Source organism: Eubalaena glacialis, chromosome X, assembly GCF_028564815.1.
Source record: "Eubalaena glacialis isolate mEubGla1 chromosome X, mEubGla1.1.hap2.+ XY, whole genome shotgun sequence".
Classification (NCBI taxonomy): Eukaryota; Metazoa; Chordata; class Mammalia; order Artiodactyla; family Balaenidae; genus Eubalaena; species Eubalaena glacialis.
This window is the reverse complement of record NC_083736.1, coordinates 112956293-112982776: the sequence shown is the minus strand read 5'-3', so window position 1 is coordinate 112982776 and position 26484 is coordinate 112956293. Positions and strand designations below refer to the sequence as shown.

Here is a 26484-nt window from a genome sequence, read left to right as displayed (position 1 = left end):
AGTCGAAAAGAAGAGTCCTGCGGTAGAAAGCCACTCTAGGAGTAGGAGGTAGGGAGGAAGGGGGGCTGGAAGTTCCTTGGTAGTGCTGAGGGAGCCACTTGGGGGAAGAGGGGAGAAAGAAGGGCTGGGGGTTACGCGGGGACGAGGAGGCTTCTCCCCGCCTTCACTTGACCGCCCGCTCCACGGCGGGCCCCGCTGGAGGCAAAGGAAGAAGAGAGGAAATTAAACGGCAGGAGTGCCCAATCTCTTTCCCTCCCAACTCCTCTCTCGCGCCCTGTTTCAACCACACGCGCCTCACGGTGGGCCCCGCGCCCTCCGGGTGCCCCTCCAAACTTCTAGAAGCTTCGCCTCCGCCATTTTATAACTTACCTCCCCCCTCAGCGTATACAGAGGCAGCAACGAGACTGTTCGCCTCCCCCACTCCTCCTTCCTTCTTTCTCAGGCCGGGGGCTTCTTCACCCCTGGGCTGGTACAAGATATTTTTCCCTTCCTCTTCTTTACACCCTCGAATTCTACTCAGGGACGGAAGCTCCCGCGGTTCTAGAGCGGTGGGGGGTTTTGAAAGTGGCGGTCGGATCCGGCGGGTTTTTTTTTTTTTTTCTCTCTCTCTCTCTTTTTTTTTTTTTTTTTTTTTTTTTTTTTTTTGGTGGCGCTTCGGGATTGTTTGGGGTGTTCGCTCTTCGGCGACTTGGAGGCGAATGGAACGCGCAGGCGCCATCTGTCGGCCGCGAACCCGCGCCCGGCTCCCGTTGGGAGGGAGCGTCATCTAGCGGCAGAGAGTCGCCACTGCAACGCCTGGCCCCCTGCCCTCCCACCCAGCGTCCTCCTCCCAATCTCCAGCCAATCGGGGCCGACTGCCTCCCGGGTTCAGCGTCTCCGACGCCGCCTCCCAACGAGGCGCCCGCAGGGGCGCGCCGCCGAGTGGGGTAAACAAGGTGCCGTGCCCGCGCCTGACTTACTCATTCGTTTAGCAGCGCTTCCGCCGCGCAGCCGGTCGCGCCGCGTTTCCTCTTTCTTTATTGGGGGGGGGGGTCGAGGGGAGGGCGGTAGGAACGTCCGGAGGAGCCCCTGTGCTGTGGGAAATCGGAAACTGGGCTCGCTGGGGACTCGTGCTTCGGTCCTCTCTGCCCCCCGCGCAGCCCGAGGTGGCAGCCTAGTCGGGCATCACCCTCCGACGTCCAGTTCTGTGACAGGCCCCAGCGAGAGGGCCTTCGGCCCTAGATTCCGGACCCTCGCTTCACCGCGCTGCCTACTCCTTCCCACCGAAAGAACTCAACTCGCGTAACTCCGGCACCTGATCCTAAGTGATTTAGGGGGGTGGTTTTTTGAGTTTTTTTGTTTTGTCTTGGTTTGCTTGTTTTTTGCTTCGGGTGTGGAGAGAAAGCGAGCTGATTCTCTACCGGGAAGACCTGGCACTGGAGAAAAAAAATTTTTGTTTTTCTTTATAACACTAGTCCCGTCTCCCAGAAAACGTGGTCTGTCTCTCTCCAGGGTCTAGGAGACTTAGGGAACTGGGCTACTAGGCTAGGCCGGGCGCTGGACCAATTTATTCTCCACTCTTGGGGTGGAGGGGAGGAACAGGACGGAGCGAAGTGGAGGGAAATCGAAATTCGGGCAGAAGGAGTCGAGGAGCACCTACCCGGTGTTCCCCGCCTCCCCCGCTTATCCACAGTCTTCCTGGAAGCGTGGGTGGAGGCGGCCTCGCGACTTAGTTAAGAATTTTGGTTCCTTCTTATCCTGCCTCCTCACCCCTCCCTCAAGATGTTTGAAATGCGAAAGGATCCCCTATCGCTCCTTCGACCCCAGTTAACTCTAAGTCTTGATCCTTCTTATTTATTTTTCTGTTTGTTTCGAATCCAGTGTCCCGGACCTTTGACCGCCGAAAGCTCTCTACGGGGGGGGGGGGGAGCGGGGGGGGAGGATCAACTCGGGGACGGCTTGTCCTCCGAAGCGCCGCTTTTCCTAGGACGGGAAGAAGTGACCTATTACAGTGTTTCCCTTGCTGTTACAAATTTATACAATAGTGTTTAGTTAATAAGAGCTGTTTGTTTCTGTTTCTTTTTTTTTAATTTTTAGTTAAGCTATTTTAATATTAAATTAGATTTCAATTAGAAGGAAAAAATGTATTTAATAACAAGACAAATTTTCCAAATGAGAAATAATGCAAGCCCCGTGTAAATCGTGAATTCACCCGATATCGCTTCTAAAACATTCCTAATGCAATATAATGATTATTTTCAATCCTTAAATTATGTCCTTATCACGCCTGTGTCTTAGGATAGGAGAGAAACTCTGTGTTCACAGGTTTTTTAAATTTTTTCTGCAACTTTAAAAAAGTTGTATATTTAATCAACCGAACAATAAAAGTTAAACAGAAACATCTAAATATCAATAACAAGAAATAAAATCTGAGACATTTTTACTTACCTCAGAAACTTTGGGGAGTGGAATACTGTTCAAAATAAATTTCCGTTTCTTTTATAGACCATCTTTGGTAGAATGTTATTCAGTTTTTAACAGATTCAAGTCACAGAATGATGCAGCTAGAACATTAGGGAGTAGTGGAAAATTTACAGTTATATAAGTTAATGCAAAATTCCACTTAAAGTAATAGAAAAATTGGGCTCTGTACCAAATCATTTTACATTAATTTAGTTCAATTGTGCCAATTTAATATCAATTGATATTAAATGATTTCCGTTTTAGTATTAGCTGAAAATTACTGATTTTCTGGTCCAAACATCACATTGATAGTACATGGTACAAATAGTTTTTCATTTATTTTATAAATTAACATTCTCAGCTGATTGTCTGTGTAGCAACTGCGACTTCTTTAAACAATTTTATACTTTGAACAAAATTGAAAAGTTCCTCTGTTTAGTAAACTTACTTTCATTTTGTAAAAAATACCACTGAAGAAAATTAGTAAGTGTAACTGGTGTAACATCAGAAATTTTATAGCAAATATATACCAATATTTGAGAATGTTTCACAGTAGCCCCTCTTTTTTTCTAGAGTTCATTCAAAAAATATTTTTTAAACCTTCAATACGTGCAGACCACAGTGCTGTGTGCCCCAGTCCTATCTGAGAAGTGGAATTTATTTCCTAGGGTACTGAAAGACCAAGAGTACACCCTTAGAATTTGAGGACAAAGTGAGAAAATGTCATCAAATGAAATATGTAACTGATGTAAAGTAAGCTTTAATCTTAATTATTTGTAGCATGTCCTTCATGAGATAATATTGTAATGGCAGACGCTTTTGGTGCCTGATAAGAAATACTGAGAAAGTAAAGTTGAATAGTTAGAATATTTGATACTGTGTAAGGGGCAAGACAGTATTTGATGCAAAAATATTTTGTTATTTAGAAATGCATACCCCACTGTGTAGCAGAGATGATCCTCCAATCTTACCACAGTCTGAATAAAGCATACCACAATTCTCTTTGCTCTGACTCCATGTAAATGGAGCAAGCTTCTGATTATAATTAAGTTTTCCAGATAGTCTCTTACTTTATGCAGCATACATATATATTTTTTTTACTTTTTTTAAAAAAAGTATTTATTTATTTATTTATGGCTGTGTTGGGTCTTCGTTTCTGTGCGAGGGCTTTCTCTAGTTGTGGCAAGCGGGGACCACTCTTCATCGCGGTGCGCGGGCCTCTCACTATCGCGGCCTCTCTTGTTGCGGAGCACAGGCTCCAGACGCGCAGGCTCAGTAATTGTGGCTCACGGGCCCAGCTGCTCCGCGGCACGTGGGATCTTCCCAGACCAGGGCTCGAACCCGTGTCCCCTGCATTGGCAGGCAGACTCTCAACCACTGCGCCACCAGGGAAGCCCTATATTTTTTATTTTCTAACACCGTTCTATATGTTACCTAAAATCCAGAAGCCTAAAGATGAATATGTTTGAGTCCACAGAAATTTAAAATTATGTATATCAAAATACCATAAACAAAGTCAAAAGATAAACTGTAAGTTGTGAGGAAATATTTGCTACATGAATGAAAGAGGCTCATTTCCTTATATACAAAGAACTCTCACAAATCAATAAGATAAAAATACTCCAGTAGAAAACTGAACAAAGGATATAAACTGTCAACTTATTGGACAAGAAATGCACATGGCTAGTAAATATATAAAATATATAAAATAGTGCTCAACTTCATTCACCACTAAGACATGCAAATTAAATACCACTTTTACCAGATTGGCAAGAGATTTTAAATTTTTTTTTTAATTTATCTATTTATTTATTTATTTTTGGCTGTGTTGGGTCTTCATTGCTGCACGCGGGCTTTCTCTAGTTGTGGTGATCAGGGGCCACTGTTCGTTGCGGTGTGCAAGTTTCTCATTGCGGTGGCTTCTCTTGTTGCGGAGCATGGGCTCTAGGCGCGCAGGCTTCAGTAGTTGTGGCACACGGGCTTCAGTAGTTGTGGGTTCACGGGCTCTAGAGCGCAGGCTCAGTAATTGTGGTGCACGGGCTTAGTTGCTCCGCGGCATGTGGGATCTTCCCGGACCAGGGCTCGAACCCGTGTCCCCTGCGTTAGCAGGCAGGTTCTTAACCACTGCACCACCAGGGAAGCCCTTAAATTCTGATAATACTCAGTGTTGGTGAAGAACTAAGAATTCTTATACACCATTGGTGGGAGTGTAAATTGTTTGGAAAAAAAGTGTCATAACATAAAAAATTGACCTAGCATTTCCATTTCTAGGAATCTATCACACAGAGATGCTCATGCAAATTATACAGAGATTATGTAGAAGATTTTCATTATAGCTTTGTAATAAAGAGAAACTGACAATGATAGAAATGGCGTCATTAGGGAACTGGTTAAGGAAATTGTGATACATCCATACAATAGGGTTTTATGCCCACCATTAAGGCAATTAAGTATGTATTTATCTACTGATACACAAATATGTCTAGGATGGGTTAAGTGAAAAAAAAATCAAGTTGCAAATAGCTTGTATAGTATGATCCCATTTGTGAATATGTGTATTTACAAACACATATATGTGCTTGTATAGGCATAAAACATTCCTGAAGAACATACAGGAAACCTAACAGGTTATCAATACCTCTCAGGAAATAGGTGGTACAGGGTTCCAGGGCTTATTATATTTTAACTTTTCACTTTATACATTGTTATGTTAATTTTATTTTATTTATTTATTTTTTACAGTGAGCATATATTACTTAGGTAATTTTTAAGATCTTGTACTCGTTACTCCAGAAAACAGTTTGGCAGTTTCTTATAAAGTGAAACATACAGGGCTTCCCTGGTGGCTCAGTGGTTAAGAATCCGCCTGCCAATGCAGGGGACACGGGTTCGAGCCCTGGTCCGGGAAGATCCCACATACTGCTGAGCAACTAAGCCTATGCGCCACAGCTACGGAGGCTGCGCTCTAGAGCCCGGGAGGCACAACTACTGAAGCCCGCACACCTAAGAGCCCGTGCTCCACAACAAGAGAAGCCACTGCAATGAGAAGCCGGCGCACCGCAGCAAAGAGTAGCCCCTGCTCGCCGCAACTAGAGAAAGCCCGTGCGCAGCAACAAAGACCCAACTCAGCCATAAATAAATAAATAAATAAATTTTAAAAAAGTAAATAAACATACACTTACCCTATGACCAGCAATCTTACTCCTGACCATTTATCCCAGAGAAATGAAAACTTATGTTTACACAAAAACCTGTACATAAATGCTCATGGCAAATGTACTTTAAATGGCCAAAATCAAGAAATAGCCCAAATGTCTATAAACTGGTAAATGGCTAAACAAACTATGGTACATTTATACCATGGAATACTACTCAACAATGAAAAGGAGCTATTGATACATGCAACAACTGAGATGGACCTCAAGGGCATTATGCTGAGTGGAAAAAGCCAATCTCAAAGAGCCACACAGTATGATTCCATTGTATAAATTCTCAGAATGATAAAATGATAGTGATGGAGAACAGATTAGTGGTTTCCAATGGTTAGGGTTAGGGAAAGGGTGTAACTATTAAGGAGTAATGGGAGAGAGTTTCTTTGTAGTGATGGAACAGTTGTGTATCCTGATTGTGGTGATGTTAACTTAAATCTACACATGTGATAAAATTTTATAGAACTTGGGACTTCTCTGGCAGTCCAGTGGTTAATACTCCTCACTTCCAATGCAGGGGAGGCGGGTTCGATCCCTGGTCGGGGAACTAAGATCTCACATGACCCGCAGCATGGCCAAAAAAATAATTTTATTGAACTACACACAGACACACACACACACACACACACACACACACGACTGTATGAAAAAACTGGTGAAATCCAAATAATGTCTGTACTTGAGTTAATAGTATTGTATCAATGTCAATTTCCTGGGTTTGACATCATACTATGGTTATGTAAGCTGTTATCGTTGGGAAAAGCTGTGTGAAGGGTACATGGAATTCTCTGTATTATTTTTGCAACTTCTTGTAAGTTCTAAACTATTTCAAAATAAAAAGTTGTAATAAAAAATTTAATGCTGGTAATAAAAGAAAAAATCTCTGGTTAGTAGAAAGGTAATTACTCCATTATAAATTAATAGACTGAATTTCTCATATACAAATCAACTTCTTGTGAACTGAGGTATAATGACTTAATTTCTGGAATCCTTATCAATATTCTATGAACTTATATGATTAAGGGCCTGATACTTTGATACTCAGGAGAAGACTGTGGACTGTGGTGTCAACAGGAACTAGACATACCAATAAGCCTTATCTAAAATGAATAGCTGGTACCTACTGAGACATCTCAAATGTTATGTTACTGAATTTGCTGATTTTTTTTCTTACTTTGAATAACATACAATATTTCCAGTATCAGTTAATGGAACTGAAGCTATATCTTTATACGAGAGATTCAATCTCTCACATCCAACCCTTCCTACTTCTCGTCTGAGCTGCAATAATAGTCCTATGTCCAGTTTCTTTTGCATCCAATCCAATCCTGATTAGAATACTCTACCTTACTTCCTTACTTTTATGCTTACTTACTTGCTTCTTTCTTCCTCCCTTACTTACTCTAACTCATTCACTTACATATTCTCTTATTGGCTCACCTGGCCAACAATGCTCCGCAAACACTAATGTGCTTAAGAATTACCTGGGAATCTTGCTAAAATGCAAATTCTGATTCAGTGAGCCTGAGGCTAGGGCGGTACCTCAGATTCTGCATTTCTGACAAACTCCCAGTTCGTGCCCAGCCCACGCTGCTGGTCTAAAGTCCACACTTTGAGTGTGAGGGCCTGAGGAACAAAGTACAAACTCTTTAGGGTAGTTTTTAGTGCCTTCCACAGAGTCTTATCCAAATCTCATCACTCATAACTGTGAACTTTGCTGGGGCAGTGTCTGTATAGGTCACTGTTGTATCCTCAGCGCTTAGTATTGAGCCTGAAACAAGATAGGTGCTCAAAAAACATTAGATGGATGATTGAAGGAATGAATGACTGAACTAAACAACAGTTCCCTGCTTATATACCGTACATTCTAAGCAAACTAAATTACTTCCCATTTTCCTAGTACTTTCCCACGCATACCTTTTCTCACACTATTTTCTCTCCTTTCCTAAGATTTGCCCCATTCAAATTCTCTTCATCATTTTTGTTTTTTTGTTTTGTTTTTGCTTTTTTTTGGCTGCACCTCATAGCTTGTGGGATCTTAGTTCCCCAACCAGGGATCGAACCTGCGCCTGAGGCAGTGAAAGCACAGTCTTACCAATGGACCACCAGAGAATTCCCAAATTCTCTTCATCTTTAAATGCCCAGTTTAAAGGAGAAAAATCTCCATAAAGCCTTCCCCGATGTCCCAGTACGGAAATGATCTCTCTCATTTTGCAAGCCTCCTCCCTACCAGATTTTGAATGCCTTGCAAATAATAACGATAGTGTTCATGTTTTGTTCATATTTGCTATAACCACCATGCCTAGCACAAATGTTAGCATATAGTAGAAAATCAATGTTTATATTAAACTGAAATGGGAGAATAAAAGAATTATCTAGATCAACACTATGTATTAGAACTTTTTGCAATGATGGCAAGTTCATAATCTGTGCGGTCCAGTATGGTAGCCACAAGTAGCTACTGAGCACATGAAATGTGGCTAGTACAACTGAGGAACTGAATTTATTTTATTTAATTAAAATGTAAATGGCCAAATGTGGCTAGTGGCTACGTATTGGACCATGGCTATCTAGATAATTGTAGTTACAATTGTTCTTCATTCAGCAGTATTTACTGAGTACCTCTGATGTGCCAGACACAAAATAGGCTAGGAGCTGATGATACAAACATGAATAATTCATGGTCCTTGACCTCAAAGAGCTTGCAACCTATTAAGAAAAGACAGGATCAAATAAATCCAATCAAGTGTTAGAGGTGCTATTATAGAAGATTGACAAAGTAGAATGTGTGTACAAAGGTGAATATGGGCAGGAGTCAGAAGAGGGTTTGTAAGCAAAGTAAGATTAGTATTCATCAGGTAAACAAAAGATAAAAAGCTTTGCCCAGGGAGGAGGGCAAACAAAGGCATGGAAGTCAAAGCAGAGAGACCCTCTCCTGGAACTACAAGTAGTTCGTTTGATTTACACCTAGGAATTGGAAGGCAGAGAGCTCTATTAAAAGGAGAGCTGGAGAAGTTTGTGCTGGAGTCATAGGCAGGAGCCCAGTCCCAGAGGGTCCTTGGAATGCCTTGCTAAGGAAGGAGCCGGGTATCCCACAGGCCATGGGAAGACATGGAAGCCACCTGCTCATTTTGACATTTTAGAAAGATGTCTCTGGAAGACAGATTGGAAAGGGTTAGACAGTCTGAGAGGTGATGGGGCTTGGACTAAATAAGCAGTGGCAGTGAAAATGTAGTCAGGATTTAGATAGGGTATATGTGCTTTTTAGCTTGAAATAATATGATTATTACAGTGAACATCTTTGTTTTGTCTTTATTTGATAATCCATTCGATTTTCCTCTTTTTTCTTTTCTTTCTTTCTTTTTTCTTTTTTCTTTTCTTTTCCTTTTCGCATACAGAGACACAGCCTTCACTGAATGGCCAGATCTCCATGGAAGCAAAATCGAAACCTGGTATGACTATCTGGAAATTTCAAGGAAAAAACTACTTTCTGCTTAAATCATTTGAGAAACGGTAGCCAAAATAACTCATTCCTATCAGCAGCTAATACTTTCATCACTTAATGCTGCCACTGATCCTAGCTATTTGTATTAAGTAGTTAAACATATCATAGGATTTGTTTACGTAGACAGATGACATTTGCCTTATTTTTTGAGCGCCAACATTTAATAAACAACAAAAAAGACATCATGGCACAGGCAGACCTATCAACTCAAACTTATGGATTACTTTAAAGGTCCTATTGTGATGCAGGATTTTTCAGTATGTTCAAGAGACATTTATCATTTCAAATCCATATGCATTTAATGGTTACATTATTTTTCATTTTGTTTGTTGCCGTTGTGGAACTGTTGCTGGGTATTCACTTTTATAGAAATAGCAATTTTTGGAAGCAGTAGCATTGTTGTTAGCAGAACAACACACCAACACACCCACCCCAAATAAACATTTTTAGCTATTTCCCTATATTGCGGAAAGTGATTTGGTTAAATTTAGCATTGCCCAGGGACTTCCCTGGTGGTCCAGTGGCTAAGACCCCGCGCTCCCAATGCAGGGGGCCCGAGGTTGATCCCTGGTCAGGGAACTAGATCCCACATGCCGCAACTAAAGATCCTTAAAGATCCCACATGCCGCAACTAAAGATCCCTAAAGATCCCACGAGCCACAACTAAGACCCAGCGCAGCCAAATAAATAAATAAATATTTAAAATAAATAAATAAATGAATAAATTTAGCATTGCCCAGAACCTCCAATAAGACTCTCTTTTACTGGCATGCATGCAAATTTATAAAGCCAAGGTCATATTAGTAGCTAAGAGGGACACTAACTTTAATAGCAACAAAGGCGACTCCTTGAATTTAAGTGCAGTATTTCTTACTAGTAACTACCAATATTAAGTAAAATTCAAATTCTAGAACCACTGTCAACATTTGATGTCTATCATTGGTAGCAAGTTTACTGTTATATGCTGATAGCACTTCTAATGTTAGACTCTAGAAATTAATGCTAGAATTGCTTGTGGAAAGATTAAGAGGTGTGAAGAAAGGATGAAGGGAAATTTGCAAAGTGGAAGAGGGCTAGAGATAGAAACTTCGGAGAAAATACATTTTATCCCCAAAATATAGACAATACTGGATTAGATTCTGGACCAAACCTTTTTTTTTTTCTTTTTAAGCTATAAAGGGCATTATTGGGGCAATTGGCAACATTGAATACAGTCTAGTAGAGTATATAATAATTCTGTATCAGTGTTAATTTCCTAATTTTGATAATTGTATTGTAGTTACTTAAGTGGATGTCTTTATTCTTAAGAGATACATACACACTGGAGTACTTAAGGATAAAAGGGGCATTACGTCCTCAACTTATACTCAAATGGTTCAGAAAGAAAGGTAAATACATTCTTTATATACACGTTATATATTATGGTAGCATGCTAGAACCTGCCAACACCAGCTCCCTAGAGCTGATTGTATACATGTCTTCCCAGCTCCAGTTAGTGACCTCACAGTGAGAGCTTGAAATCAGCCATGGTGAGAGCATTTACACCATGAAAATCAGCAAATGCTATAGATCAGGGCTGTTTTTTCCCCTGGAGAGCCAATTGTTAAAACATATTTGCCATGGATCAAAATCAAAGATAATGTCTAGATTCATGAAATTTTTCTGTTATTATAATTTGCTTTTAACCTGAGTTGATACATTCAAAAAGATCTAGTGCTGCTAAATACTCAATAATAATAATAATAATAATAATAATAATATTTCTAATATGTCATCCTCTAATCACCTGAAAATATCTTTCAAACTTATCTTTCAAAAAAAGTAGGTAAATATATACATTATCTTAGTTTTGTAGTTATTTATTGTATACTGTAAACTAAAAGCAATCACATATCTAACAGTAGAAATCAATTTAGTTATGCCCAAACACTGCTTGCCTCCCAAGCATCTGAATTCTTCCTGGCACTTTGTGAAGCCTCATGTCTTCCATAAGGTCTCTCTTGAATACCACATTCCACATTGGTCCCTTCCTTACAGTTCATAGAACTGTGTGGAAGGTACGTAGAAGAGCATCCAGACTACCCCCCCTCGTTTTTCAGAGGAGAAACTGAAGACCAAGAGACTCACGTCCCCAGTATAACACAATGTCCGGTGACAGAGTGAGGAGCACACCGTCCTCCTCTCTTCCCCAAACCCTGAGCTATTTCTCTCCGCCCCTAGAGCACACACTTGCCAGACCAGACTTAAATATTAGATCATAGTCTTCTGCTTCCTGGCCAAACTTAGTATGCTTACTCCCTCCGAGAGTAGGAACATCTATCTAGCACAGTAGATGCTCAATGAATAAAATTTGGTGCTCAATAAGCACTTGATATATCCATTAGTTTGGAATGCCTTTCGCGTACTCTTTTTTTTTTTCAAAGATGCCTTTTGATTTATTTACGAAGCTATAAAACCTGACATGTATTTTCTTAGAGCTGTAAATGAAGAGCTGGCTACCAACAATGAAAGTAGATGACTTGTTTGCCAGAGGGTGGGACATCCAAATGTCTAGGTGCCGAATTATAAAATGAGATCAGCCTTGGAATCTTTATTGAGGTTTTATTCTTTCAGATTTAAATATGGTTTATAGAACACTTTGAGAATCAATTTAAAGTCACTTTACAGGGCAAAACATTATAGCCATTTAGGTATTCTTAAAGGAGAAGTGTATTAATTAGTAGCACAAGAAAATGCAAAAACTAATGGCTATCAGAAGTTGTCTGTCCCTATTTATAAAACATAACACTTTCTTACAATCTTCAGAAAGAGAAAATGATAAAATTTGAATACATTTTCAAAAGGACTACCAGATGAAACTTAATGAGGTTAGTAGTCTAAGATCCCAATCATCAGAGACTTTTAACTGGGGTATTTATTCCTTTATGAGTTGTTGAAACATTCTTAAGGTTTACAGCCTACCATTCAGTAAGTTAAGACCAATAAAACAGCCACTTGACCAATTCAGTCGTTTCCCAAGAAGATATAACAAAACACTCAGAGTTTGAAAAGACATTCATTAGTTACAACTGTTGTGACATAGACCTCAAAACCTTTGAAGTATAGTGATCAGATTTTTTATACATAGTAGAAAAATTGTGTGCTGTTTGATTTGAGGTCAGGTTCTATCCTTCAATTTGCAGATAACAGTATGTTAAAAATAAAAGGCAATCAAAAATTAATTAATGAGGGACTTCCCTGGTGGTCCAGTGGTAAAGAATCCGCCCTCCAATGCAGGGGACGTGGGTTCGATCCCTGGTTGGGAAACTTAAGATCCCACATGCCACGGGGCAACTAGGCCCACGTACCTCGACAAGAGGGCCTGCGTGCCGCAAGCTACGGAGCCCACGCGCCCTGGAGCCCTCATGCCACAACTAGAGAAGACAAAACCCGCACACCACAACTAGACAGAAGCCTGCACCACAACAAAGAGCCTGTGCCACAACGAAAGATCCCACATGCTGCAACTAAGACCCAACGCAGCCAAAAAAATAAAGAAAATTTTAAAAATTAATGAGACCAGTATTTGCTGTCGTGCCATCATTATTTCAACCAAATTGTGATTTTGATGCTCAAGAGGATAGCTGCAAATGTTTAGAAAGTCACAAGCACTGTTGATTTTGAAGACACTGGAATGGATAAAACACATACATAGTTCCTTTGCCTGTGAAAAAGAAATCAGAGCCATATTTCCTAAAAATGTATCTTTCTAGAAATAGTTAATTAAAAATGGAGAAATCTAGAGAAATTCTCTCATATATGTACACAAGAAGACACGTACGGGCTTCCCTGGTGGTGCAGTGGTTAAGAATCCGCCTGCCAATGCAGGGGACATGGGTTCGTGCCCTGGTCCGGGAGGATCCCCCGTGCCACGGAGCAACTAAGCCCGTGCGCACAACTACTGAGCCTGCGCTCTAGAGCCCGTGAGCCAAAACTACTGAGCCCGCGTGCCTAGAGCCCGTGCTCCACAACAAGAGAGGCCACCGTGATGAGAAGCCCATGCACCGCAACGAAGAGTGGCCCCCATTTGCCGCAACTAGAGAAGGCCCGTGTGCAGCAACGAAGACCCGACACAGCCAAAAATATAAATAAATAAATAAATAATTTTTTTTTTTTAAAAAGACACGTACAAGGATGTTCATTGCCGCACTTTTTATAATGGAAACAACCTAAATGTCCATCACAAAAGAGTAGATGTATTGCAGTATATTCATATGATAGAATACTATGCAGTGGTGAAAATGAACTAATGCTACATGTATCAACATGGATAAATCTCAAAAATGTTATGTTAAAAAAAGCAAGGTGCAGAATAATACTAACACATCATGCTTAGTTTATTATGTTCTAAGTGCTTTGTATGGTATCAACTCATTTAGTCTTTAAAACAACCTTACATTGTAGGTATTATTATGAATTTCCATTTTATAGATGAGAAAAATGAGGCACAGAGAGATTAAGTAATTTGTCCAAGGTCACACAGCTGGTAACATGTACAGCAGATATTCTAGACCACCTTTGGCTCCAATGTTTGTGCTCTTATTCACTGCACTATACTACCTCTACTACTGATTGTATGATACCATTTAATAAAGCTTAAAATATGCAAAACGATGTTCTATACAGTTTATGGATAGACACATATGTGGTAAAAATATGAAAACATGCATGGAAATGAAAGGCATCAAATCCACAAATGTGGCTCCTTCTGAGAAAGGGAGACGGTAAATGAATGGAGGCAGGAAACTTCAGCTATATCCATAAAGTCTTATTTCTTTTAAAAAAAAGATCTTCAGTAAATATGGGAAACATTTAAGATTTGACAATGCTGGGTAGTGAGTACAATGAAGCTTATATTATTCTCTATGAAGCTTATTATATTATTCTCTCTATATCTTTATTTGTAAAACATTTCATAATTTTTAAAACAGAAGTTTTAAGCAGAAGAAATGAAAAGGTATATTATAAAGCCAGAGTATGTGTCTTGGATCTCCAATGTACTAAACAATTCTGATTGTAGTTTTAAATATTTATACAAATAATGCAAAATAAAGATTCTGTGAAATTCAGAAACCCTTTTTCATTTCAGTTGAAATGCACTTGGATATTTAATAAAAGCTCAGTGATACAATCTAAAAAAATTAGTTTCTACAGATAAAAGTAATGTAACTTCACAATAAAATATTATTAGCATACATTCATATAAGCACAACATATACAGTATCTTGAGAGACCATGTCCAAATTCAAACCAGAAGTCCACATAACCATTTTGGAATACAATACTGTTGTTTATACATTTAAATTACATTTTTTAAAGAAAGTTGTACTTAATCAAGGAAAAGGAAGGATTCTGAAAACAGCTTTCAGAAGTATCCTGATAAAAGATCAGGTTTGAAAAGATGCATAATTCTATTTGAATAATAGGACATTTTATTTGTGTAACAACTAATCCCACGTTTTAATTTAAAGGTCAAGTCATTGATTTGGAGCGAGGCAGAGGAGAAGAGAGACTGTTCTATCTCCCTGTTTATAGACATTCAGGTAGTTACAGGAGACCTCCTAAAATCTAAGATGAGGTAACTTTCTCTTAATTTGGTGGAAAGGGGGTTTCTGGTTTTGCTGACAACAGAAAGAAACACTTTTATTCTTATTTTCCCCTCTTTAGTAAAACAGAAAATCCCACAGATTTCATGTCAATATCTCTTCCCCTAGAAACACAGACAACAAAGTCAAGAGAGCGGATATTTTATAAATATTCGTGTAGTTTTTTCCCCCTTTTAATTTTTTTTCTGCCTTCCTCTTACTTACACATTTCAAAGCACATTTTTCCTGTCCAGAAGAATTATCCCCATCCTTTAACCTGGGTGTGAGAGGAATTTTCCACTGCAAATGTTGTTGTCTAGCTACTGTGCCCATGAATTATGTTTCTGAAGCATTGATTGTCAATGATTTCCAAAGCAGTATTCACTCCACACTCTGGGGGTCAGAAAACTTTTAGCACATCCTCAAAACTTGAAAGGAACATGGGGTTAATTACCATGTATATGAGACATTTGTTGCCTCCTCTTTCTTCCTGTATGTGTGTGAGCTCACCCCTTTGGTGTGGAAGATCTGAGAAAAGGTGAGAAGGAAAAATCAAGAAATGATAATACCTTTAATTTCTAACAAGGAGCTCCAAATACTGTTATTTTATAATGTTGCATTTGTCTTTGCAAGTGCGAACTGTGATGGGGAAGCTAAGGGGAAGGACTGTGCCCATCATTTAACCTTTCAGTTTCATTATCTGTTAACTGGGAATAATAATACAGGCTTGACATACTTTGGTTCTTTGAAGATACATTTAATAATAAATGTAATAAATGAATAGTCTCCTTTTTAAAAATCAGGACATTAAAAAGATAAAGGTGGGAATTCCCTGGTGGTGCAGTGGATAAGACTCCGCGCTCCCAATGCAGGGGGCCAGGGTTTGATCCCTGGTCAGGGAACTAGATCCCACATTCATGCTGCAACTAAGAGCTCTCATGCCACAACTAAGGAGCCCACATGCTGCAACTAAGGAGCCCGCCTGCTGCAACTAAGACCCCGCACAACCAAATAAATAAATAAATAAATAAATAAATATTTAAAAAGAAAAAAGATAAAGGTAAAATCCTTGCATCAATCAGTATTCTCCAGAGAAACAGAACCTACAGGATCCATATCTGTATCCATAGCTATATCTATAATCTATATCTATATCTATATCTATATCTGTGTGTGTGGAGAGAGAGAGAGATTGATTATAAGGAATTGGCTCAACACAATTATGGAGGCTGAGAGATCCCAAGATCTGCTGTTGGAAAGCTGGAAACTCAGGAGAGCCAACAGTCTAGTTCCAATTCGAGAGCGAACAGGCTTGGAGACCCAAGAAGAGCTGATGTTTCAGTTTGAGCAGCTCAAACAATCAGGCAGCAGGGAGGGTCAGCCTTTTTATTCTATTCTGGCCTTCAACTGATTGGATGAGGACCGCCCATGTTAGAGAGGGCAATCTGCTTGACTCAGTCTACCAATTCAAATGTTAATCTCACCCCAAAACATCCTCACAGACACACCCAGAATAATCTTAGACCAAATAACTAGCAACCCCATGGCCTGCTCAAGTTGACACATAAAACTGATTATCACAGTCCCCTTGGCCACCTCCCCAACTTGCTCCCCTCCCTTCTTCCCATAGATAACCATTTTTGAGTTTGATGCTCATTCTTCCAGATAAATCGTTTAAATACTTCTACCTAAATAGGTAGAGAAAAATACATAGTATTGTATTGTAGTATTTGACATAAATGGTATCAGATCATACATATCCTTTTGTGGCTTGTGGTTTTCATTCACATATGTTTTTTGTTTTTTTGTTTTTTTAATTTATTTTTGGCTGCGTTGGGTCTTCGTTGCTGCGCACGGGCTTTCTCTAGTTGCGGCGAGCGGGGGCTACTTTTCGTTGTGGTGCATGGCTTCCCATTGCGGTGGCTTCTCTTGTTGTGGAGCACAGGCTCTAAGTGCACGGGCTTCAGTAGTTGTGGCACACAGGCTCAGTAGTTGTGGCACACTGGCTTAGTTGCTCCATGGCATGTGGGATCTTCCCGGACCAGGGCTCGAACCCGTGTCCCCTGCATTGGCAGGCAGATTCTTAACCACTGAGCCACCAGGGAAGTCCAGTAATTCTTTTGATGGGAGAGAACTAAACTAGTTTAATGAAAATTGATTGTAAAGTTTTAAGCTAGTCCTTTTGGTTTGTGTGTAATCTTATGAATTGATGCTTTTTGATAAAGATTCTTGAGGTAGAGATGGTATGGCAAGAGGCCAGCTCTCCACCCAAACAGGGCTTTTCAGAGTGGCTGTACTTTAGAAAGAATCAACTTAATTCTGGATCCAGAACTCATTTCTGCATATCCAGGACCTAATTTTTTCAGTGAACCCATCGTGATACCGTGTTTCCAATATCCAAGTACTGTTGAAGCCACCTCAGGTATAAGTAGGTAGATTCTTCTTATTTTACATTTTCCAGAGTACTTCATGTTCTTTTTACAAAAATTTCTTCTCAAAGTCTTTGGGATCACACCAGATTATTTGAGCCTTTTGATGGCTGTGACTCCTAAATTAGGTTGTCATTCATAAATATGAGCTTTGTTTTTTCAGAGCTCACAAACCAGAATACTAATTTTTAAATTGGTTTTTAGACCTGGGTATAAGTGAACAAACCCCCTCATTCTATAAGTAGGTACTATTATCCCTGTTTTACAGATATGGAAACTGAGGCTCAGAGAGGTTAAGGGAATTTCCCCCAGGTCACAAAGCTCTGAAATGGTCGAGCCAGGATTCAGCCCCAGGTCTGGTTGACTTCAAGTCCAATGCTTTTTCCACAGTATACTGCAGGTTTTCATGACATATTTTCTTTCTCTATCCCCAACTCACTTTGCAACAATATGTATGTATATATTTGAGGCATATAAAAGGTCAAGTAGATAACAAGTAAAACTACCATTTAAAAAAAAAAACAAAAAAAACTACCATTTATTGTCTACCCATTCTATGTCAAGCACTGGGCTAGGCATGGTACCTTATCTATAAAACCTCATAACATCCTTCTAAGGTAGATATTATGATCTCCATATTACAGTTGAGAAAACTGAGGTTCAGAGTTTAAATGACTTTCACAGAGAGTGCCACGGCAGGATTCAAACTCATATCTATTAGGGTGCAAAATGTATGTACTTTCTACTACAACCAAGACCTTTCAGTATATTATTGTATTATATTTCTATGTATTATTAATATCTTTATTCTGGTCAAGCTTATATCTTTCTTAGGCAGCCTTTGTGTCCCTCTCTAGCTTCCCTTAATAGTAGGTTTCATTTCATGTCTTACCTTAATGGGGAGAAGTTGAAGGAAGAATTAAACTCTTACTGTTATCTAGTGCCTTTTTTATTAGACTGTTGCATATTTTTTCTTAATAAAATTATTTTGCTTGCATTTTTTAAACTGCTGACAGAACATCAGTAAACAGAAAATTTATCACCTGTGAACAGTTCTCTGTTCTTTTCCTTAATATAATTTGGGTCTTTATCGAAGTATGTTTCTAGTTCTATAAGCATTTTTTTATCTTTAAAAAATGGCTAAAACAACAGAGCAAGAAGAATCACTCATAAATTTCAGGAGTCATTCATTCGTTCATTTGTCCACCCATCCATTCAACTCATATTTTTAGAGTGCCTATTATGTGGCAGGCACTATGTTAGTTTCTGAGGATAAAAAGATAAATGTGACATAATTTCTCTTGAGAAACTCACAATCGGTGGGGGAGACCTATAGATAAATTGACATTTACAGTACAGAGTGATGAGTGCTGTGCCTGAGCGAGAAAATAGTATAGTGCTTTCAACAGTAGGTCCTTGGGCCACCTGGGTTCATATCCTGGCTCCCTCATTTACTAGCTGTCACTATAAGAATCTACTTCATACAGTTGATACAAGAATTGAGTTATTCACGTGAGTGATCAATAAATAGTATTATTCTGATAGCCATAAGCACTGGGTGATATTGCAACACAGAAAAGGGGCGCCTAACCCAGATTGAGAGGGGGGTTTGGGCAGTAGTCCTAGAGATAGAGTCTTGAAAGAAAACTGGGAGTTACCCAAGCAGAGAAGGGGACAATGGTTTTTGACACAGAGTCTAGCATGGGCAAAGGCACCAAGACATAAGGGGATACGGCATGAGTCGAGGAACGACAAGAAGTATAGTATTGCTGAAATATAAAGGGCAAGGGCAGGAGGGCAGTAGAGTGAGATTAGACAGGGACCAAATTGTGGAGGGACCTTGTAATCAGTGCCAAAGAGTTTGAACTTAATCTTGAGAGTGATAGAAATCCATGAAGGCTTATAATGAGGGGGCTAACATCAGCAGATGATTCTGGTGGAATCATGGACGATGGACAAGGGGGCAAGACTAGTATCAGGGAAACTTGTTAATAGGCTGTGACAATAGGTCAAAGGAGAAATGATGAGGGAGGCCCTGGACTAAAGCTATGGCAGTGTAGATGGGAGCATGGGACAGAGTCAAGAGATATTTAGGAATTGTAAGAAGTAGCAGCACTTAGAGGCCATTTGGATAAGGTGGGTAAAAGATGTGAATCCTTATTTCTACCATTCACCCAGATAGGAAATATAGGAGAAGCAGTTTGGGGAGAGATTTTCTTTCTTTTTTTTTTTTTTTTTTTTTAAATAAATGTATTTATTTATTTATTTATTTTTGGCTGTGTTGGGTCTTCATTGCTGCACGCGGGCTTTTTGCGGTGCACAGGCTTCTCATTGTGGTGGCTTCTCTTGTTGTGGAGCATGGGCTCTAGGCGCACGGGCTTCAGTAGTTGTGGCACACGGGCTCAGTAGCTGTGGCTTGCGGACTCTAGAGCAAAGGCTCGGTAGTTGTGGCACAGGGGCTTAGGTGCTCCGCGGCATGTGGGATCTTCCCCGACCAGGGCTCGAACCCATGTCCCCTGCATTGGCAGGCGGATTCTTAACCACCGCGCCACCAGGGAAGTCCGGGAGAGATTTTCTTGACTTCAGTTCTGAATGCTTGCAAAATAAAATCTAAATTTCTTAGTACGGCATTCAAGGTCCCCCACGATCTGGCCCCAAATTATATTTTCAACTGTATCTCATGAGTATAGCTTTCCCCAGTCAGATTACAGAAAGTGGTCCTTTCAGGCTGTTTTCCTAAACCCCTGCCTACTTCAAACAGACATAGACACAGGTAATGAGATAATGTCAATGAGATAATGTGATTTCTCTCTCTCTCTCTATCCATATATATATATATACGTATATATATATATATAAAACACAAATGATGAATAAAGAGGTGACATTTCAGCTGTATGATTGTTAAAAATGACATCCAGCGAATTATACCTCCCTGTGCTCATGTCCCTTCACAATGTGATGCTACGACTCCTCCTATCAAGAGGTGAAGTCTATTTCCTCTCCCCCTTGAATCTGGGCTGACCGTGTAACTTGCGTTGACCAGTAAAATGCAGCAAAAGTGACATTCTGGGATTTCTGAGCCTAGGCAGGCCTTAAGAGAATTAGCAGTTTCTGCTTTTGCTCTTGGAACCCAGTTGCCATGGAAAAAAAGCCCAGGCTACTCTGCTGGAAAGAGGCTATGTGGAGAGAGAGGCCATGGGGGAAGAGAGACCACGTGGAGAGAGAGGACCAGGTGTGAGAGTGTCCCAGCTGAGCCCAGCCCCCAGATGACCCACCTGCTGACTGCAGCCACACAAGTGAGCCCGAGAGGACCAACAGAACTGCCCAGCCAACCCAAAGAATCTTGGGAAATAATAAATCAGGTTGCTTTAAGCCACTCAGTTTAGGGGGAGTTTGTTATGCAGCAATAGGTAAGTGAGACAAACTGGCAATGGAAAGGTGAATAAGGAATCCTCCAGGAAGATAATGGAAGCAAGAGCTTTCCAGGCAAGGTGAATATAATGAACCAAGGCACAGAGGAGTCAAAGTGCACAACCTATCTCAGGAAGGGCAAGTGGTATTGTGTGGTTAAAGGAAAACAGGAGGTACACTGCAGGGAGGAGCTGATGAAAGGGGAAGCTGGATGTAAGTCTGGAAGGGAAAAGTCTTGTTACCAGTTGCAGTTTAATGTTATCGTATCTTAGAACATCACACAGGAATTGTGCTTCTCTTGTATTGTTCCTTTCCTTTGTGAACTCTTTTCTCCCAAACCTCCTCAAAGAAATTGTTTGTTCGTTATCTAGTTTCTTCAATGTCATCATGCAGAGATTACTAAAAAACACTTTCAGAATTTAGCTGCCTGCCCAGTGGGTAAGTTAACATTGCCTTTCATTTTTGCTAAATTTTCTTTGCTGTTCATTTATTAAAGAAGCAAACATTTATTGATTTCCTAGCATATGCCAGGCACTTGGGATTCAGAGAAAGTAAGCCACCGTTCTTACCTTCTAGAAGTCTATAGTCTATTGGGTGAAATTGACAGGCAGTAGATTACAATACAGCATGCTTAGCCCCAGAAAAGAAGGAGAGGTTTTCATATAATTATTATTATCTAAGACAATACTGTATTTACAGAAAGAATTGCCATCAAGATCCTTTATATGTTTCTGAAATAATAGACTCTAGGTTTTTAAGTGGCCATGAAACTGTGATTGGCTTAATGCCACCAGATTTGGTAAGAGACCACCTGGAATACTTGAATGTCAAAGTAAACTTTGCGCCAAAAAAGCCAAATTACATATGGCCAGACTCCTTTTTCAGTTACTATGTCATACTTTTCTGAAATCCTCATTTTTAAGTTCTTATTATTTTTCTTTCACTTTCTTCTTACAGCCTAGGACCGGTTCATTCATGTATAATTTCCCAGGCATTTGGAGGTCTTGGAATCAGTTCTGTGCTAATATTCACAGCCTCTGGATCTGGAGCTCTTCATTGCTTCTTTCCCCCTTTTTGCTTTCAAGAATACTGTTTTTCAATTCCCTCCACCCAGTTTCTTTTCTGGCTCATTAGAAATCACTGTATAGCCCTTTAATTCTTTTATAGTGTACCTAGCTGACAGTTCCATTTTGCCGTGTCTTTGCAAACCTCTAGGAGAGCAGCCCTTCCCTTTCTCCCATGTTTTCCCCAATGTGGTAATCTTGATCTTGTGTCTGCTAAGTTATGAGCTCTCTCCTATTCCACGCTGGTGCTGAGATCCCTAACTCAGCCTCCAGGAAATTATTTTCCTTTTTGCTTGGATGATATCCTTCGTCTTTGTGGGGATGGAAAATATCATCCTGTTGAGCCTTCAGGATGTTGTTTGAAAGAATGCTGTTATAGGCCAGGAATATCCATACAGTAGTTGGACTTCCAGCATATACATTATTCATTATTGTTCAGCCACACCTAGTCTTGCATATTATACCAATAGGATACTAGGCAGAGATTTGACTTTGACCCGGAATTCTTTTCAGTTCTATATCAAGGTGTTTATTAGTTTGATTCTATCTGAATTACCTCATTATTGACTCACACAGGATAATTTAATTGGAGAATCTTTTAATACTTAAACAGATGGGCTAAGCTGGTTTTTCCCCTTTCATTCCCTCAGGATAATAATTATCTAACTGAGAATATCAGTGGCTACAACTAGAGTCTTTTGCATCTCACTTTGGTCTTATCTACTGCTACCTTTTTGGTTCAAATATATATTCAAAACCTAGACTAAATATTTTTCTTCATTTCCAAAAAAAAAATCTGTATCTACATTTGCTGACACTTGATACTCTTAGTGTGAAAATTTAACCTTTATAAGATTTATTCATTTCTCCAAACAAATCTGAAGCAGTCATTTCACAGTGATGGCACCTGGGTTAAGACAAATTTCTGCCCAGACATCAGCATGATTTCCTCACCCTTATTCATAAAAATAGAATTCTATAATAAAAGAATTAAATAGGCATTAGGAGGTACAGTTATTTGTTTTTTTTACTTGAAGTATAGTTGATTTACAGTGTTTCAGGTATATAGCAAAGTGATTCATTTATACATATATATATAAAATATGTTCTTTTTCAGATTCTTTTCCGTTATGGGTTATTACAAGATATTGAATATAGTTCCCTGTGCTATACAGTAAGTCCTTGTCTACAGTTGTTGTTTTTTTTAACATCTTTATTGGAGTATAATTGCTTTACATTGTTGTGTTAGTTTCTGCTGTATAACAAAGTGAATCAGCTATATGTATACATATATCCCCATATCCCATCCCTCTTGAGCCTCCCTCCCACCCTCCCTATCCCATCCCTCTAGGTGGTCACAAAGCACCGAGCTGATCTCCCTCTACAGTTGTATTTATTTTTAATTTATATTTTTATTGAAGTAAAATGGACAAATTATATTAGTATCAGGTGTACAACATAGTGATTCATTATTTTTATAGATTATACTCCATTTATAGTTATTATAAAATTTTGGCTATATTCCCTGTGCTGTACATTACATCTTTTTATCTTACTTATTTTTTTTTAAACATCTTTATTGGAGTATAGCTGCTTTACAATGGTGTGTTAGTTTCTGCTTTATAACAAAGTGAATCAGCTATACATATACATATATATATCCCCATTACAGTTGTATTTTAAAGTTCATATCTTAGACCAACTTTGTCTTTTTCTTCTTTAATAAATTTTACCGGGCTTCCCTGGTGGCGCAGTGGTTGAGAATCTGCCTGCCAATGCAGGGGACACGGGTTCGAGCCCTGGTCTGGGAAGATCCCACATGCTGCGGAGCGACTAGGCCCGTGAGCCACAATTGCTGAGCCTGCGCGTCTGGAGCCTGTGCTCCGCAACAAGAGAGGCCGCGATAGTGAGAGGCCCGCACACCGCGATGAAGAGTGGCCCCCGATTGCCGCAACTGGAGAAAGCCCTCGTACAGAAACGAAGACCCAACACGGCCATAAATAAATAAATAAATAAAATTAAAAAAAAAAAAACAAGTAACTTTAAAAAAAAACAAAAATAAATAAATTTTACCATTTCTTTTTTTAAAATTTTTTTAAAAATTTATTTATTTTATTTATTTATTTTTGGATGTGTTGGGTCTGTGTTGCTGCGTGCAGGCTTTCTCCATTTGTGGCGAGCGGGGGCTACTCTTCGTTGCGGTGCACAGGCTTCTCATTGCAGTGGCTTCTCTTTGTTGCGGAGCACAGGCTGTAGGCACGCAGGCTTCAGTAGTTGTGGCACATGGGTTCAGTAGTTGTGGCTCACAGGCTCTAGAGCGCAGGCTCAGTAGTTGTGGCGCACGGGCTTAGTTGCTCCGCGGCATGTGGGATCTTCCCGGACCAGGGCTCGAACCCGTGTCCCCAGCATTGGCAGGCGGATTCTTAACCACTGTGCCACCAGGGAAGCCCTAGACCAACTTTAAAGAGAAATAAATATTGTACAATTCAGCATCTTTTTTACTAATTTGTAAACTAAATCCTTTACATGGAATGTTAAGTTGTAACCAAAAACCTTTTTTTCTTCTTTTCTGATTTATCAAACTCTGGTTCTGGGTCAGTCAGTCTTCAGGGTCCAGCTTTCTTCTCTTTATCTCAGCCATGGGTAGTCTCTTTGCCTATGCTATTTGAGTGGGGCCTAGAAAAGACCTGGTTAACTATTTTAAAATTGAAAATTTTATTGTGATAATTGTAGACTTGCCTACAATTATAAGAAATAATACAGAGAGATCCCTTGTACACTTTGCCCAGGTCTTCCCAGTGTTAACATCTTGTAAAACTGTAGTATTATATCCCAATGGAATATTGACATTGATGCAATCCACTGGTCTTATTCTGATTTCCTCAGTTTTAATTGTACTAATTTGTGTACGTGTGTTTGTGTGTGCATGCATGCATGTTTGTATTAATTTATATACAATTTTATCACCCGTGTAGATTCATGTATCTACCACCACAGTCAAGATACAGAACAGTTCCACACCACAAGGATTCCTCAAGTTGCCTTTTTATAACCACACCCACCTCCCTCTGATCTCCCCTTCTCATTATATAAAAAAAAGTCTGTATTTTGTATCTTTTCAAAACATACAATGGCAGAGCTACTAATAAAATCTATTTCTTTTGATTTTTAGTTCAGTGACCTTTACATCTTGTTTCTTACACGTCCCTTTTTTGGAAAAGCACTGGCTAGGCGGTCAGATTAGTGGCAACCACTAATCCGTCCTCCATTTCTTACATTTCGTCATTTCCAAAATGTTATATAAATAGATACTTTTCAAAAGTTTTCTGCACTTAGAGTGAGAAGCATATGCAGTGCTACAGTATTTCAAGAACGGTAAAAGCCCTCTTTGCGTTTTTTACTCCATTTGAAGGAAAATATTTCCTACCAGCAAAGTAAAAGAGTAAAATTGACCCAGTCTCTGGATATTTTACTCTGGTAAAGTTCTAATTTAGTGACGGTAACTGAAACCCTTCAGCATGGGCACTGCTTCAGGCAGTGGTTTCTATTAAAGGAAACTCTGCCCCCTCCCCCCACCAGGCAGTGCAGACAGAACATTGGGGTTGGGGGGAATGAAGGAAAGCTTTTGCCCGAGATTCAGATGTTGAAATTGTAACACATATTGATAAATGACAGAATTCAAAAGGCGCTTAAGAAAAGCTTGATTTATACTCATAGTCTCAGATTCCATTTCATATTCCATCTTGGAACCAAACGTTCAGAAGAAGTGTGCTTTCCTTTGAACATAAAGATGTCACTGTGAATCCAAGGGCATTACGAAATATACGCTTGACGTTGTTTTTCCTGTGATGCGGAGCAATACCACGTTCTCTTGCTTCCTTCTCTCAAATGGCAAAATGGCAAAAGGAGTTTGTGGGAAGGCTGCCCAGGTTAGGGGTCAATGGTTCTTTTCTCATGTGTTCTCAGTTGGTTTTGTTGTTCTAGGTTTCCCCTTACTACCCAGATAGACTTGGATGTTGTCACAACATCTTGCTCCCATCTCCCCTCTTGTTTTCTGCTTGGCCAATCCTAGCCTCTTTCCTCCCCCCACTCAACAACTCAACATTTGGATTTCAGCATCTCTTTTCTTCTCCTGCTGTGGAGTCATCTAAAGAATTTCACCTGCTGGGTGTTTCCAACAGGCCAATTAAAATGGGGGAGAGGGGAGGAGGGAAAGAAGAGGAATAAGAACAGCAAAGAAGAAATTATCAAGTATTAAGCAAAGCAAAGAGGGACCTCCTGTTTGGTTTCAGTGAAGCCACTGAGCTGATCTTTTACAATCTGTTGGGACTGGCGTCAGAGAGGAGATAAGTGAGCCAACTGAAGTGGAAAGATTGAGAGTGAAGGTAGAGGGTGATCTGGAAAACTAAGCTCCCCCAAAGAAAAGACTTTAAGAATCCTAAAGCCAAAGGATTAGTGGTCTTTACTGCTACTGTGGGTTGTATTCTAAACATTTTAAAGGCGACTGGTATCAGTGGCTAAAAAATGTAGTAGCAACTTGAGAACAAGGAAAACCTACCTGAACTGGGTCATTTTAAATACCTATGAAAGACTGAGTAGAGGAAACCAGCCTGAGAGACTCACTGTGGTGTGTAATTATGCACTTTGAAAGCGCAGTTCATCCATGGATCTCAAAGCACATTACCAACTTTAATTATTTTTCATAACACCTCTGTGAGACCATTATTTCCTACAGACAGATGAAGAAACTGTCATAGAAAGGGTACCAGGCCCTTTCAATCACACCATGAATCACCT

The 26484-nt window shown here is 39.8% G+C and overlaps 1 protein-coding gene and 1 long non-coding RNA gene across 2 annotated transcripts in view; one reads left to right on the top strand and one right to left on the bottom strand.

The window, feature by feature from the left end:
* STAG2 (STAG2 cohesin complex component) overlaps positions 1-599 on the bottom strand; it is a 115489-nt gene extending 114890 nt beyond the window's left edge. Inside the window, exon 1 of the mRNA XM_061179392.1 lies at positions 370-599. The gene's annotated coding sequence lies outside the window, so the exon portion shown is untranslated. The remainder of the gene's footprint in view (positions 1-369) is intronic.
* LOC133082690 (uncharacterized) lies at positions 11-21048 on the top strand. Its single transcript, XR_009698975.1, has 3 exons — positions 11-48; positions 9050-9103; positions 20995-21048. It is a non-coding gene; the product is annotated as an uncharacterized LOC133082690 (long non-coding RNA).
* The last annotated feature ends 5436 nt before the right edge of the window (positions 21049-26484 follow it).